Source organism: Euleptes europaea, chromosome 6 (assembly GCF_029931775.1).
Source record: "Euleptes europaea isolate rEulEur1 chromosome 6, rEulEur1.hap1, whole genome shotgun sequence".
NCBI classification, from domain to species: Eukaryota; Metazoa; Chordata; class Lepidosauria; order Squamata; family Sphaerodactylidae; genus Euleptes; species Euleptes europaea.
In genome coordinates this window covers 5,193,972-5,209,442 of record NC_079317.1, presented here as the reverse complement: position 1 = coordinate 5,209,442, position 15,471 = coordinate 5,193,972, and the positions used below count along the sequence as shown (strand labels likewise).

Here is a 15,471-nt window from a genome sequence, read left to right as displayed (position 1 = left end):
CATGGAATTTGCCTTTTTCACAGCAGCCGCACACTGGGTTGACATCTTCATCGAGCGATCCACTACCACCCCAAGATCCCTTTCTTGGTCTGATGCTGTCAATACAGATCCCATCAGTGTATATGTGAAGTTGGGATTTTTTGCCCCAATATGCATTACTTTACACTTGGTCACATTGATTCTCATTTGCCATTTTAATTCCCATTCTTCCAGTTTGTAGAGCTTCCAGTTTGTAGAGCACCCCAAGATCTTTACACTTGCTCGCTTTAAATCTCATTTGCCATCTTAATGCCCATTCCCCCAGTTTGGAGAGTCACAGAAAACAGAATTGTAGCACTCTACAGGCTTACTGTGAACCAAAGCTCACTCTGTTAGATAAAAGTCTTTATGATTCTACAAGACAGTTGCTTTTGCTAGTTTGCTATGAAGCAGACATCCAGGACTCCACAGGGAGGAGAAACAGCTTAGCTTTCTGCTTATACTCATTTTTTAAAGCATTAGATACTTGCTAGAAACAACAACTAATTCATAATGAATGGATTCCCTCTCATTATCTTTCAGGGCAAAACAGTTTCCTGATCAACACATCTGGATCTTTTCTGCTACCAGTTAATCTCCCATCCCACTCTTACTACTCCAAGCGCCAGCCTCCCCTCTCTACAACATTGGTGCCTCTTACAACCTAACCACAATGGAGGGGCCGAATCACTTTTACAGTTCCTAACATGGCTAGAGAGGCAGGCAATGGCAAACCACCTTGAATGTCTCTTGCCTTGAAAACCCTACGGGGTCTCCATAGGTCAGCTGTGACTTGACGGCAAACACACACACACAAACACAATATGGCCAGTGTCACTGAATTACTGAATAGCAGTAAAACTCATTACACACATTGTTTTAGCCTCGGACTGTCAAAACAGGCTTTACAGCAGCTGTGATATGGAGCGCAAGTGAACAAATCTTGCCTAGTATTTTATGAGCCCCCTCTTCATATTATTTTGTCAGGAAAACAAAGACCATCAATAGCATTTCGGTTGCCTCATAACCTTGCAAGATACATTATTTCCCTAGGTTATGAAGCAAGCAACTGGAATTTAGCAATTATGCTCATAGGACTTGCTACCTAAGAGACAAACACAAACAAAAACTCAAAATTGATGCAATCCATGTCACCCAATTAAGCTTGCTCATATTTTGATTAACAGGCAAAGGCAATGCATAGTATGGAATCCTGTCAGCTACAAAAGGAATTAACACTGGTTGACTTTCCATGCTAGCTGCATCTCACAGCAAAATTAAATCACTACCAGTGAATAACCAATTTTTTTAAGAAAATAACAACAACAACGACATAGAATCAAAGCGTTGGAAGGCCATCTAGTCCAACCCCCTGCTCAATGCAGGATCTGCCGCGATCATCCCTGACAAGTGCTTGTCCAGCCTCTGTTTGAAGACTGCCAGCGAGGGGGAGCTCACCACCTCCCTAGGGAGCTGATTCCACTGTTGAGCAACTCTTACTGTAAAAGATGTTTTCCTAATATCCAGCCGGTACCTTTCCACCTGCAATTTAAACCCATTATTGCAAGCCCTATCCTCTGCTGCCAACAAGAACAGCTCCCTGCCCTCCTCTAAGTGATAGCCCTTCAAATACTTCAAGGGAGCAATCAGGTCCCCCCTCAACCTCCTCTTATCCAGACTGAACATTCCCAACTCCCTCAACCTTTCCTCGTAGGGCTTGATCTCCAGGCCCCTGGTCATCCCCGTCACTCTCTTCTGCAGCCACTCCATTCTGTCCACATCCTTTTTGAAGTGAGGCCTCCAGAACTGCACACAATACTCCAGGTGCGGCCTGATCAATACAGTGTACAGCAGGGCTATGACATCTTGTGATTTGGATGTTATGCCTCTGATGTGGGGGGGGGGATCCTTCTGTACCACTTGTCTTGCAGCAGATAAAAAGGCCGTGTGGTTTAGTGGTTAGACTGCTGGACTAGCACCTGGAAGACCTGAGTTTAAATCCCCACTCAACAATGAAGCTCGCTGAGTGACCCTGGTTCAGTTTCTCAGCCTGATCTACCACAAAGGGTCGTTGGGTTTTATTCATGATTACATCAGTCGCAACCAATCCATTAGTGGGTCCAATGTTTCAATCTCTTCTCGGACTGTCCCGAACAAAGGGAAAAGGCAAAGTCTCGAGAGCCCATTAGTCATAATATTGGGCAATGTATTACGCAGGCATTACTGCGCACCCTATAACTAGTGCAGCCCCCTTTTCCTTCAGCATTCGATAGCCAAGCCTTGACAAGGGAGCTATGCACACAGCAACGCGGTCTCCCATATTTATCTTAGTCAGACAATACTGACTACATTATTTTGATTCAATGGATGCAGCCTTCACATTATGAGCTCTGCTACAAATGGTGGAAGGAGACTAGTACCCACCCAATAATGGGACACAGCTCTTGAAGGTCCCAATGTTGCAAGATACCCTCCTCCTCACAGCGAAACTGAACCTTGGATTACTTACCATGAAGGTTCCTTCTGCTCTGAGGTAAGGAGGGCATCTTGCCCGCCCAAAAATGAACAAGATGGATGAAGAAGTCATTAAAATTTGGCAATATGGTTGCGAAGCTGGCCCTGTACCTAACAGGCAAAGCTCAACGTGCACGACATGGAACAATCTCAAATCAAAGTTTGAGAATACTTAAAGGGAGAAGGATGACTCAGGTCAATTTAGAGATCCTCCACAGTCCTTCTATTGACCTTCACTGTTTTGTGTAACCATTGGTACCAATTCTGTTTTTTGTCAAGTTAGGTATGCCTTCTGGTTCCTTCCTGTCTCACTGTAGTGTGGCAAGTCTTCGACCTAAGGAGTGGGCAATTCCAGACCAAGAGACGAAGTTAAAATTTGGTCCTGCCTCCCAGTGGGAATGCAACATGTAACATATCTATTATGGGTACAATGCCAAACTAGAGAACATTGGTTTTATCACTGACTAGGATAGATCTTTCAGCTTAACGTTTCAGAGCTCCAGTATTTTTAGTCTGGAAAGAGTTCATCAATTGTAAATTTTAAGTTCCTATCGACATGATCTCCATTTTGAGGATCTTGCTATTGCGTTCAGATTATCCTGTCTCTAAACCGATAGCGTACATAAAACCATCACCTGAGATTTTATTCTATCTCAACAATTTGTGGTAATGGAAGAGCCGTGGATGGAATATTGAGTCTGGAAACAGAAAACCCAACCTTGACTCTTCATTTGACTAAGAATGGTAAGAACAAGTCATTTCCCAGGATCACTGTGAGGAAGGGAATTTGGGGTTCTTACTGTGAAGCAGTGGTTCTCGACCCTTTTCATATGGGATCCACTTCTAAATTTACCAGATTTGTTGGGACCCACATCCAAAGTCACTTCATGAGACTTTCCCTCAACAAAAAATGCAGCAATCTCACATCAGTTAACAATAATCTATTTTGTATTTTATTTTTCATGCCTAATATTTATAAATATATAGCATTACTGAACTACAGGCTATATTTCATGGCCATTTTGCAGCGGCAAACCCAGATTTGCTACCAAGCCTTCCAGAGCTTCCTCTACCTGCTCAGCTTCTCTTTCCTTCTGGACCTGGCGGCCTGCCTGAGAACGATTCTCGACCCAGCCCAACCAACTCCCTGCAAACAACCGTCATAAAGCAATTCTCCAAATAATCTTCCTGGTATTTCTTTAGGTTGTCCTACTTTTTGGCAACCTTCTAACTAGAAACTGAGACTGAAAACAACAACAATAGCAGCAGTGTAGTCCCACAAATTTGTAACCCGCATCTTCCATGAGTGACACATCACAACCGTTTTATTTGCTTGTCCTTCTGAAGCCTGGCATCTATACTGTTGATCAAAAGTGCCATTAAATTTGAGCACAATGGTGCGTAAAAGTACAGTGCGTGTTTCCAAAAGGCGTCACGGAAGCTGTCCTGTTCAGTCATCAGAATCTGACCTGCCACGTCCGTCTAAAAGGATTAAGAGTTCTTAGCAGTGGAAGGCTGATAATGCGCCAAGGGCTGCCGCTCTCTCTCTCTTGCCAAGGAGCCTGGTGCATATCCTTTTTCCCTGAGAGGAAAACCGAGTTCTGTCACCTTAATCATAATGGAATACTTTTTTGCCCTAGAAAGAAATAGCTGCTTACCCCTCGTAAGAGCTCTGGACTCTAATGAGCTATAAATAAAACGTACCTCACGAAAGCAACAAGCAGAAAGTCAAGGTAATGACAGCATATGCAGCAGTGTCTCTTAAAAGTAAAGGTAGTCCCCTGTGCAATACCAGGGTCATTACTGACCCACGGGGTGACGTTACATCCCAACATTTACTAGGCAGACTATGTTTATGGGGTGGTTTGCCATTGCCTTTCCCAGTCGTCTACACTTTATCCCCAGCAAACTTGGTACTCATTTTGCCGATCTTGGAAGGATGGAAGGCTGAGTCAACCTTGCTCCGGCTACCTGAAACCGACTTCCGTCGGGATTGAACTTAGGTTGTGAGCAGAGCTTTAACTGCAGTCCTGCAGTTTACCTCTCTGTGCCACTTTGGGGCTCTTGGCAGCAGCGTCTCTTAACATAAGACAAAAGTCCTTTGCAGTTGTGTTGGTGGAAAATCCAAATCCATAAACAAAGCACAGTCCACTCAAGACAAACCAAAATAAAGCACTTTGCAAGCTTTCAAGTTCATCAGAACTCTTTGTGAGGCAGGATATTACAAAAGAAAAAAGAGGTGAGGGTGGAGAGAAGATTCAGGGCCTGGTTTTAAGGCCTCTTCTCAACAGCATTCCTGTTCTTAATGTTGCCAGGCCTGTAGATATATATAGAGCTGTTGTTGCTGACAGTTTAGAGAAAAAAAGATGGCCAATGGGTGCCAAATGTAAGGCCCAGGGGCTAGATCTGGCCCCTTGAAAGCTCTTATCCAGCTCGCGAGCCAGCCAAGACAGCCCCCCCACACACACACACACACTCAATCTGGGCTGGCAAGGCATGGCATGGCCCCCACCAAGTGACATTTATGTCATACCCGGCCCTTGTAACAATTGAGTTCGACACCCCGAGGTAGAGGTTTGTAAAACTATGCATGGGCTAGAGAGAAGGGACAGAGGGAGCTTTTTCTCTGTTTCCCACAGGAGCGAAGTGGTATGGGAAAAGGGCACTGACCCACTGAGAGAGGGAGAGACAGCCTGCTTGCCCCATCCCAGCCCCACTCCCCAAAAGGAGGGAGACTAGGCCTGCCTGCCAAGCCAGCCTCCTCTTTCCAAGCCCACACGCACGGCTTGGGAGGGCTGGGACTGTCCCCAAGCGCAGGCCTTGGATGGGCCAGGCGCCACATCTTCCTAGCCACATGGGCTCAGGTGCCACCTCCCCGCATTCGAGTGGGCCTCACATGGGCTGAGAGCCGCCTCCTCCTGGCCAGGTGGGTCTCAGGAGGGCCTCGGACAGGCTGGGTGCCACCTCCCGCTGGGTGCACAGTTCTCATGCGGGCTTGGCAGTTCCTCACATTTGTAAGCACCCCCTCGGCTGGCCGGGCCCAGGGCAGGGGGAGCGGCCCACCAGGGGAAACCCCAGTGGCCACGATGGCCAGTCCATCCCCGCTCTCCCAGGGCAGCCAGTGAAGTTGATGAGCAACAGATTGAGGACAGACAAAAGGGAATTCTTTTCTCAGTGAGTAATTAGGTTGTGGAATTCACTGCCAGTGTACATCATGATGGCCGTGAGCAGATGGCTTTAAAAAGGGATTAGGTAGATTCATAGAGGATAGGTCCATTCATGGCTACTGGCGATAGTTACTAAAGTCGAGGGCAGCAAACCTCTGAATACCAGTGCTAGGGGCAGCAACAAGGGAAGGCCTCGGCCTCTACGCCCTGTTTGTTGGCCCTCCTTTGAGGACAAGTGGTTGGCCTCTGTGTGAGACAGGGTGCTGGACTAGACGGACCCCGGTCTGATCCAGCAGGGCTCCTCTAATGGCCTTAAATACTGATCCTTGTGGAACCCGGTTGCTTGCTTCTTTCCATTATGAAAACTGTCCATTTATTCCTACTCTCTGCTTTCTGTCACTTAACCAATTTTTAATCCATAAGAAACCCATCCTCTCATTTCATGACTGCTGAGTTTATACAGGAGTCTTCGGTGAGGAAACTTTTATTTTAAAGCCCTGAAGGAGTCCAAGTGTATCATGTCTAGGTTGTTAACCTGCTTGAAGAACTCCGGAAGGTTGGTATGGCAGGAGATCCCTTCGCGGAAGCTATACTCTTTTTTTCCTTCAGCAGGTTTTGTTCCTTTGTATGCTTAGTAATTACAATAACAGTTCCTACTAATTTACTTGGAACAGATGTTAGGCTAACTGGCCCGTAATTTCCTGGATCTCCTTGAGAACCTCTATTGAAAGTTGGTGTGACGTTTGCTATTTTCCAGTCCTTCAATGCAGAGGTTAGTTTTAGCAACAAATTACACATACTTGTTAGTAGATCAACAACTTTACATTTTCTTAACAACTTTCAGGTGTTTGCCACCGCCTCAGTTTGACTCAGTTCTTTTTTTATATATAAATATTTTTATTAGTTTTTAATAATAAATGGGATACAGAAGGAAAGAAGGGCAAGGGAATAAAAGAGAGAGAGAGAGAGAGAGAGAGAGAGAGAGAGAGAGAGAGAGAGAGAGAGAGAGAGAGAGAGAGAGAGATATTATACAACATTAATATATCTAATACCGCCCCCTTATAGGGTATCATAATACATTAATTGATTGTTCGATCTCAAATATGAATCTGCTAAGTCTTGTAAGGTTTTGTTGTCATTTTTTGGATTTAATATATTCGTAGAAGGATTTCCATTTGTCTCTATTTTTGTTTTTTAGTTTCTTTCTGTAGTGTTTCAGTTACCGTATTTTCCGGCGTATAAAACGACTTTTTAACCCCGGAAAATCCTCTCAAAAGTCGGGGGTCGTCTTATACGCCGGATGTATGAGGGCGGGTGCTGAATTCCGAGCCGGACTGGAGAATGCTGAGGCGGGGTTGAGACTCAGGCCTCCGGGGCCTCGCCAGCCTGCATGCTGGCTGCGCCGCCGGCTTAGTGGGCCCCTGTGTGCATGGCCGGGTTCATGCAGGAAGGAACCTGGGACCTTCTGCAAGCGGGTGGGTGCCTTTGTGTGTGTACGGGGGAGGGGCATGAACCGGGAACTAACCTGGGACCTTTTGTAAGCCGGTGCCTTTGTGTTTGCGGGGAGGGGGGACCGGGAAGGAACCTAGGACCTTTTGCAAGCAGGTGCATGCCTGTGTGTGTGTGTGCGCGCGCACAGGGGAGGGGGGGGGGAACCGGGAAGGATTCCATGTTCCTTCTCGGCTCCCCCCCTCCCCTGCACGCACGCACACACACCCGCTTGCAGAAGGTCCCAGGTTCCTTCCGAGTGGTGGGGGGAGGGAGAAAGACGCTTCCCCCAAGGCTGCCCCTACAGCCACAGTGTGCAGAACGTCGCGGCACACTTCAAAAAACCCTTTCACTGCCTCAGCTGTTCCTGCACGCCGCAGCGGCGCGCGCAACTGGGCTTCACCCTTCCCGCCTCCCTACCCCGCCCCCAGAGTCACCTAATAGCCTCCCGTGCGGATGCTCTGCCGCCGGGAGCTGCTTGGCTTCTTCTCTTCTTCCCCCCTCCCTCTTGCCACTCAACAGCTGACAGGCGGCGAGGGGGGGTAGAAGAAGCCAGCCGCTCCTGGGAGCCGATTAGGCACTCTGGGGGTGGGTGGGGAAGCGGGAAAGTTGAAGTCCAGTTGCGCGGGGTTGCGCGCGCCGCCAGGTGTGTGTGCGTGTGAAGGCTTTTCTCTCTTTTCTTCCTTTTTCTGTCACTCCTTTCTCTCCCTTTCTTTCTCCCTCTTTTTTTGTCTCTTTCTTGGTCTGTCACACTCTGTTTTTTTCTTTTTCTCTGTCCGTTTCTTTCTCCCCCCTCCATCTTTCTTTCTTTTTTTCTTTCTTTCCCTCTCTCTCTTTCTCCCTCCCTCCTTCCTTCCTTCTGCCATTTATGCATGGGAGGTTTTGCCTTGGATTTGCCACTCTCTAGACTAGATGCACATTTTCCCGATCAGAATTCTCAAAACTCAACAATAAATCCAATGCAGAGTTTTGAGAATTCAAATGGGGAAAATGTGCATCTAGAGAGCAGCAAATCCAAGGCAAAACCTCCCATGCATAAATGGCCTTTCTTTCTTTCTTTCTTTCTTCTCCACCCCAAAAACGTCCCTAGCCTCGAAACCCCCCAACCCCCCGACCCCCCACTGGGAGATCTACAACCGGTATGGCATTGGTATGGCCCCCGAATGATGTGATAAATATGCAAATGGCCCTTGGCAGAAAAAAGGTTCCCCACCCCTGCCGTAGGGAAACCGCCTCTAGCAGTCGCAGCCGGGTGGATGATCACCTGTGCAAATCTCCTGCCGCAAAGAGTTTCTCTGACACCATAGGGGTGGGACCTTCTGCACACTGAGTGGGTGCTCTGCCATTGAGCCATGGCCCCTCCCCTATGGGGTCAGAGAAACTCTTTGCGGCAGGAGATTTGCACGGGTGATCATCCGCCCGGCTGCGACTGCTAGAGGTGGTTTCTCTACGGGCGCTTCTACCCACTCGCCTCGCTCTGGGCTCAGAACCTGGCCCGGGCAGAGCGCGAACTACACTTCCCAGCGTGCCTCGGTTTCTCTTCGGGCGCTTCTACCCACTCGCCTCGCTCTCGGCTCAGAACCCGGCCCGGGCAGAGCGCGAACTACACTTCCCAGCGTGCCTCGGTTTCTCTTCGGGCGCTTCTACCCACTTGCCTCGCTCTCGGCTCAGAACCCGGCCACCATTTAACTGTGCCTTGTGTGAAGAAAAAAAAACACTTCTGTTTTGAATCTCTCCCCCTCCAGCTTGAGCAGATGGCCCCGCCTTCTAGTATTATGGGAGAGGGTAGTCTTATACGGCGAGTATATCCCAAACTCTATATTTTAGCTTGAAAAGTTGGGGGTTGTCTTATACGCCCAGTCGTCTTATACGCCGGAAAATACGGTAATTGTGCCATTGTTATGTATTCGTATGCTTTGTCAATCCAGATCTCGATTTGTGGTATTCTATTTGTTTTCCATAGCGATGCTAAAACTATCCTTGCAGCTGTAACTAAATATTTTAACATATCTTGTTGGTCATTGTCGATGCTGTCTGGGGTTTTATTCAGTAAGTATAGTTTAGGATCGTATATTATCTTATGGCCGAGAATGCCTTCTATGTTCTTATGTATTTTCTTCCAGAATTTCTGGACTAATTTACATGTCCACCAGCAATGATAAAAAGTGCCCCTGGCTTTACGACATTTCCAACATAGGCCAGATGTCGAACTATTCATATTTTGAATATCACTCGGCGTCAGGTACCATCTATGTAACATTTTCAACCAGTTTTCATGAATCCCTTGGCATAAAGTGAACTTGAGATTTCTGCGAAATAGCTGTTCCCATTCATCTATTGTTATAATTTCATTCAGGTTTTCCATCCATTTAATTTGGCATGACTTCACTTGTTCGTCTTCCGTGTCATATGTCACCAAGAGCTTATAGATTTTACCTAGTAGATGTTGAGAAGCTTTACTTATCATCTGCTCAAATTGTTTTTGGCTTCAATGCTCCCCTAGTTATGCAGTCTTCCTTGAATCTTGAAATTAGTTGGTGATAAGTTAGCCATGGCATCTGCTGATAGTCATCTTGTACCTCCAACAACGTTTTAATTGTACCATCTGTTTTCACCAGGTTTTGATATTGTATTGTCCCATATTTTTTTTCTGTCCATTATCGTACCAAATGCATTAAAGGGTGCTACCAACAATGATCCGTTAGAACTTAATCTTGTTTTAAGTTTCTGCCAAGTAGTCACCATGTTTTCTACAGTTGGATGACCCTTAATTTCTTCTAGATTTTTCTTCCAGTTTTTCCCCCATAGCAGATAGTGTGCTCCAGACACCGTTCCCCAAAACCACTTGGTGTGGGAGAATAAAGCTTCCGAGGATTCAGCTACAAGCCAAGTCAGATTTCTGAAACAACACCAGCCTGGAAATTAGCCAACCTCTTATTTGACTAAATACACATTTGGACTCCTGATATGGATACATGTCATCAGCACACTGGACCGCTGGTTTTGTTTTAAGCTTGACGGCAAAGGGGGAAATTGCAACTTCAAAGGGCTGAGGCAAGGAATGTGCAGGGAAAACTGGAACGCGGTGGCTCTGCTACCACACCAAAGACCTCTACATTCTCAGTAATGAGAGCTACGTGAAGAATCGCTGCCATTTGGAAGTTGCCTAACAGAGATTTTCTGGTTTCTCTGTTTTCAAACAGTGGCTTTACCATGGTTTGCACTGCAAGTGTAAACCACAGTTTGCTGGGCCGGATGCAAGGGTAAACTACGGTTAGCCACAAAAATGGAAATCTCTAGTTAGCTGGCTGCAGACAAGGTAAGAAATCAGTATGCAGGCCTGAGGAGCCCAGGTCTTGTTCATGTTGCAGCAAACCAGTGAAGTCTCAACCATGCCCTAGGTGCTATTTACACAGCCCAAATAATGCACTTTCAATCCACTTTCAATGCACTTTGAAGGTGGATTTTACTGTGAGAACTGGCAAAATCCACTTGCAAATGATCATTAAGGTGCAGTGAAAGTGGACTGAAAATGCATTATTTGGGCTGTGTAAATAGCACCCTAGAGTGCATGTTCTCCAGCCCAGGGCCCCTGCTGTCTGTTGCCGCAACTGGAGAGAAGCTGGGAGGATATTCCACAGGGTCAACAAAGCAATGGCACAAAGCCGTCTCTATAGCTTGGATCCTAGGGATCAGTTCCGTTCATGCTACACATGAACACACCAAGCTGCCTCATACTGAATGAGACCCTTGGTCCATCAAAGTCAGTATTGTCTACTCAGACAGGCAGCGGCTCTCCAGGGTCTGAGGCAGAGAGGTATTTCACATCACCTACTTGCCTAGCTCCTTTAACTGGAGATGCCAGGGATTGAGCCTGGGACCTTCTGCATGCCAAACAGATGTTCTACCACTGAGCCACAGCCCTTCCCCAGATAGTCTTCTGCTAGATAGTCTCTGCTGTGGAATGCGCGATGGTTTTCAATGGGCTCTTGAACCAATGGAAGCACTAGAGGAAAAGGAAGCACATTCTGTGGAAGACGACATCCAGCATGCATGGAAACTGTTCACAGGATCCAAGCTCAAGTATTTATATCTGGCCTGAGGCCTCAAAGTCCTTTAGGTTGCCATTTGCTTGTGTGTGTGGGGGGAAGCCTGTCCCTTTAACGGGATGGTATTTATCTCCATATGATGAAAAGCACTAGCTTTTCACTGGTTGATGGTATACACACTCATACAACATTAGAAATACATTACAAGACTTCTGTGTGAGCCAATTTCAATGGTGAAATATCCATGGTATACAACGGGCCACACAATGTATAAGGTTATTGCTTTATAACACATCTTTTACATGTATTTCTGGATGTGCCTTTAAAATATTTGTAATCGTATATATGACCACTGAAGAAGGCCATACAGGATGAAACATGTCTGCTTAATTACTGGTCATTAACAATGGTTTTTATCATCAACAATGTTGGAAAGTTAGTAACTATACATATCTATTCTTTTTTATTATCAGGCTTTATATAAGGCCAATTGTTTTTATTTCTGTGTGCACCGTATAATAAATATTATAATTTTGTTATAATTTAGCTCAACTTTAAGGTTCTTAGTTTAGTTCAGGTTGAGTTTTTTCCCCTTTTTCCACTGGTTCCATCGAAAAGCTTCACAAGCCCATTTCTGCACATTAAGCCGCTATTAACGGGACAGGACATTTTTCTCCAGGTCGGCTTCCATATCTCTACGTATTCTTGCTCTGGGGTCAGAGCACACATTAATTAGTAAGTTAGCTCCTAACATCATGTGCAGATTCCCAATTCAAACTCTGGATTTCTGGATAATGCCAATCTTCTGACTAGCCTGAATAATCACAAGTGAACTTGATGTATAGGGAGAATGAAATCATCCCATTTTGCATGTTTATTGAAGGATTTTTAAATCACTCGCTCGTTTTTTTGGGAGGCGAAGGAGTCCGCCCTTCCCCTCCTCCCTCTATATGATTAATAAACTTTTCAGAAAGGTTCCTAAAACATGTTTTGAATAAAGAGAGAGTCTTGGCAAGCGTGGAGTTTAGTTTCTGTAGCTAAAGCAAAGAAATTCCAGGGTTTTAAAGACTACCAGATGGAAGTGCCTGCCCCAGTTCATAATTGCTGCAGGAATTGAAATACAGTGCAGAAGTGCAAAAGCAGACAGCTGATGTATTTATAATAGTATACAGCAGTAAGAATTTGCTTAAGCTGGGCATCTAATAAAGGTTTGCTCTTAATCAACTGTCAGATTCTCTGGACTATCGACTTTTGTTGTTTTGTTTGGTGGAATAGCTGACTAGCAACTACACCCACTTGGGTTAAAAAAAATCCTGCTACATACAAGTTCATTAAAAAAAACTTTGAAAACCAGCTTCCGTTGCTTCAAAAATGACAGTATTTAGAGTCCCACTTGCCAGCGTGGTGTAGCGGTTAAGAGCGGTGGTTTGGAGTGGGGGACTCTGGTGAACCAGGTTTGATTCCCCGCTCCTCCACATGAAGCCAGCTGGGTGACCTTGGGCTAGTGACAGTTCTCTCCGAACTCTCTCAGCCCCACCTACCTCACAGGGTGTCTGTTGTGGGGAGGGGAAGGGAAGGTGATTGTAAGCCGGTTTGAGTCTCCCTTAAGTGGTAGAGAAAGTTGGCATATAAAAACCAACTTTTCTTCTTCTTCTGCAACTGAAGAGCCATAAGGGGGGGGGGAGTATGTTTTATTGTAAAACTCCCCCTAATCCCGTGTTGGCGAACCTATGGCACGCGTGCCCGACCTGGCACGCGTAGCCCTCTCTGCCGGCACGCGGGTAAGTGGCTCGGGACGGGACCGAAAGTCCAGACGGGCGAGGCAGCGACGGATGGAAGAGGTGGAGAGAGAGCAAGCCCGCTTCCCGAGGGACGGGGCGAGGAATCGGCAAGCCGACAGAAGACGGAGCGCAGAGACGCGGCGGCGCGCTGCCGCACCCCAGCTGTAGCCCCGCCGCCCGGTCGCGCCTGCGCCAGTCAGAGGACTTGGCTGGGGGCGTGGGGAGGAAGGCAGGATGTTTCAGCCCTCCCTCTAGTCCCGCCCCCAAGACCTTATTAGGGCTGAAACATCCTGCCTCCTCCCCACGCCCCCAGCCAAGTCCTCTGACTGGCGCAGGCGCGACCGGGCGGCGGGGCTACAGCTGGGGTGCGGCAGCGCGCCACCGCGTCTCTGCGCTCCGTCTTCTCCTGGCTGCTGGCTTGCCGGTTCCTCGCCCCGTCCCTCGGGAAGCGGGCTTGCTCTCTCTCCACCTCTTCCATCCATTGCTGCCTCACCCGTCTGGACTTTCGGTCCCGTCCCGAGCCACTTACCCGCGTGCCGGCAGAGGAGGCTCCACCCCCACCAAAAGTCGACCACGAAGCCTCTCCTCACCGCCCCATTTCTGGTTTATTCCCCCCCCACACACACACACACACACAAGAGAGGTGGTGTGTGAGGTAAAGCGCCACCCTCCCCCTCCCCTCACAGCGCGGCCGGGTTTTGAATGCGCGCTCAAGGGCCGGCAGCGCCAAGGCGGGCGGTGAGGAGGAGGTCGGGGCTCGGGGGGGTGGGGAAAGCAATGTTTGATTCAAAACTCTGCATGGGGGGTTATTGGCCATTTATGAATGGGAGGTTTTGCATTGGATTTGCCATTCAGATGCACATTTTCCCCATCCAGATCCTCAGAACTCAACAATAAGCCCCCCTGCAGAGTTTTTTTTCAGACGGAACCCTCTGAATATAGAGCAGGTTTTGCTTCATATATTTGCCTTAGGGTTGCCAGGTGTCTCTCCCCCAATCATTTACCTCTTTTCCTGATGGTTCAGTTACAAATATCAAGTTTCACTTTGAAGAAGAGTTGGTTTTTATATGCCGACTTTCTCTACCACTTAAGGAAGAATCAAACCGGCTTTAAATCAACTTCCCCTCCCCAAACAGATACCCTGGCCATTTATGCATGGTCAGTTTTGATGTTCGCTAAAAGCTCTTTTTTAAAATGTGAATTTAAAACTGCCTATTCACGGTCTCGAAGCAAAAGGAGAAATTCCACCCCTCCCACTCGCCTGCTCCTTTGTTCCTGTTTGCATAGCCATTAGCATGTGCATAGCTAACCCGCCGCTGTTATTTTGCATGGTTCCTTCAGGGGGATTCTTCAGGTTAAATTGCTGTGTTGGCACTTTGCGATATATAAGAGGGTTTTGGGTTGCAATTTGGGCACTCAGTCTCTAAAAGGTTCGCCATCACTGCCCTAATCTGTCACCCACCCCATGAATATTCAGCACAGATATATGCAATTTGATCCTATATTTCATTTTATTTGATATTTAGGATTAGCACAGGTAAGACCTTTAGAAAGCTTATGAATTAAAGAGCAGGCATTAATTCACTCACAATGGAAGGCCACAGAAAAAAGCCTAGCTCTGCTGAAAGCTTGTGGGAGTTTATTGTAGTTTAATTCACTCAGTGTATTCTGCTCCCCGTATGAATGATGGCATTTATTCCTTGCCCTTGAGCCGGGCTGCAAGAGCTTTCAACCCAAGACAAGCTTCTGAAGGGAATCAGTCTCTTTGCCTGGATGCTCCCAGCACTTAAAGCCCTTTGCCCTACCAATTAAGAACTGCAATAGTAGGGTAACAAATGGGCTGCAACACCTTGCAACTGTGATTAGGGGTGTACAGAAAAAAATATCGATATTTTTTGGATTTGGGTATATTGGACACACACACACACCCAAATTTGTTTTTCTGGCAGTCCGGAAGTCCAATATTGATAGGGTGTTCAGGTTTGGTTTTTTTCAGGTTTATGAATATTTCGGGTCCATTATTCCCTACAGGGAAACTTTCCAGGAGGCTGGAGGGTTGTTTTTAACAGTACAGGCACCAAAGATTGCAGGGGAGATGCTGGTGTTTGTTCTTTAAATAACACCCAAGTAGATTGAGCCAAGGGGTCCACAATTCTATGGGCCCCTGAACAGGGTGCCCCCAGCCATTCTCCATTATTTCCTACAGAGGGGGAACACACACTCTAAGCTGCCTCCAGGACAAAAGCCATACCTGCAAGCAGCAATCACTGATCAAAGAACCAAGACCTGCAGAACCCAGTCATCCCAGTAGAACCACAAGCCAATGTGCCAAGCCAAACAGAACCAAAATCAAACCAAAGAATCTCTGCAGTGGAAACTCAAGGGGGGACACTTGTGCAAGCCCAGCAGAACTAACAGCAACATGCAGAAGCCCAGCAGAACCCGGGGTACTCT

The 15,471-nt window shown here is 46.9% G+C and overlaps 1 protein-coding gene across 2 annotated transcripts in view; it reads right to left on the bottom strand.

Annotated features, from left to right (window-relative positions):
• The window catches only part of FERMT2 (FERM domain containing kindlin 2), a 133,986-nt gene that overhangs the window by 55,847 nt on the left and 62,668 nt on the right, over nt 1–15,471 (bottom strand). The window lies entirely within an intron of this gene.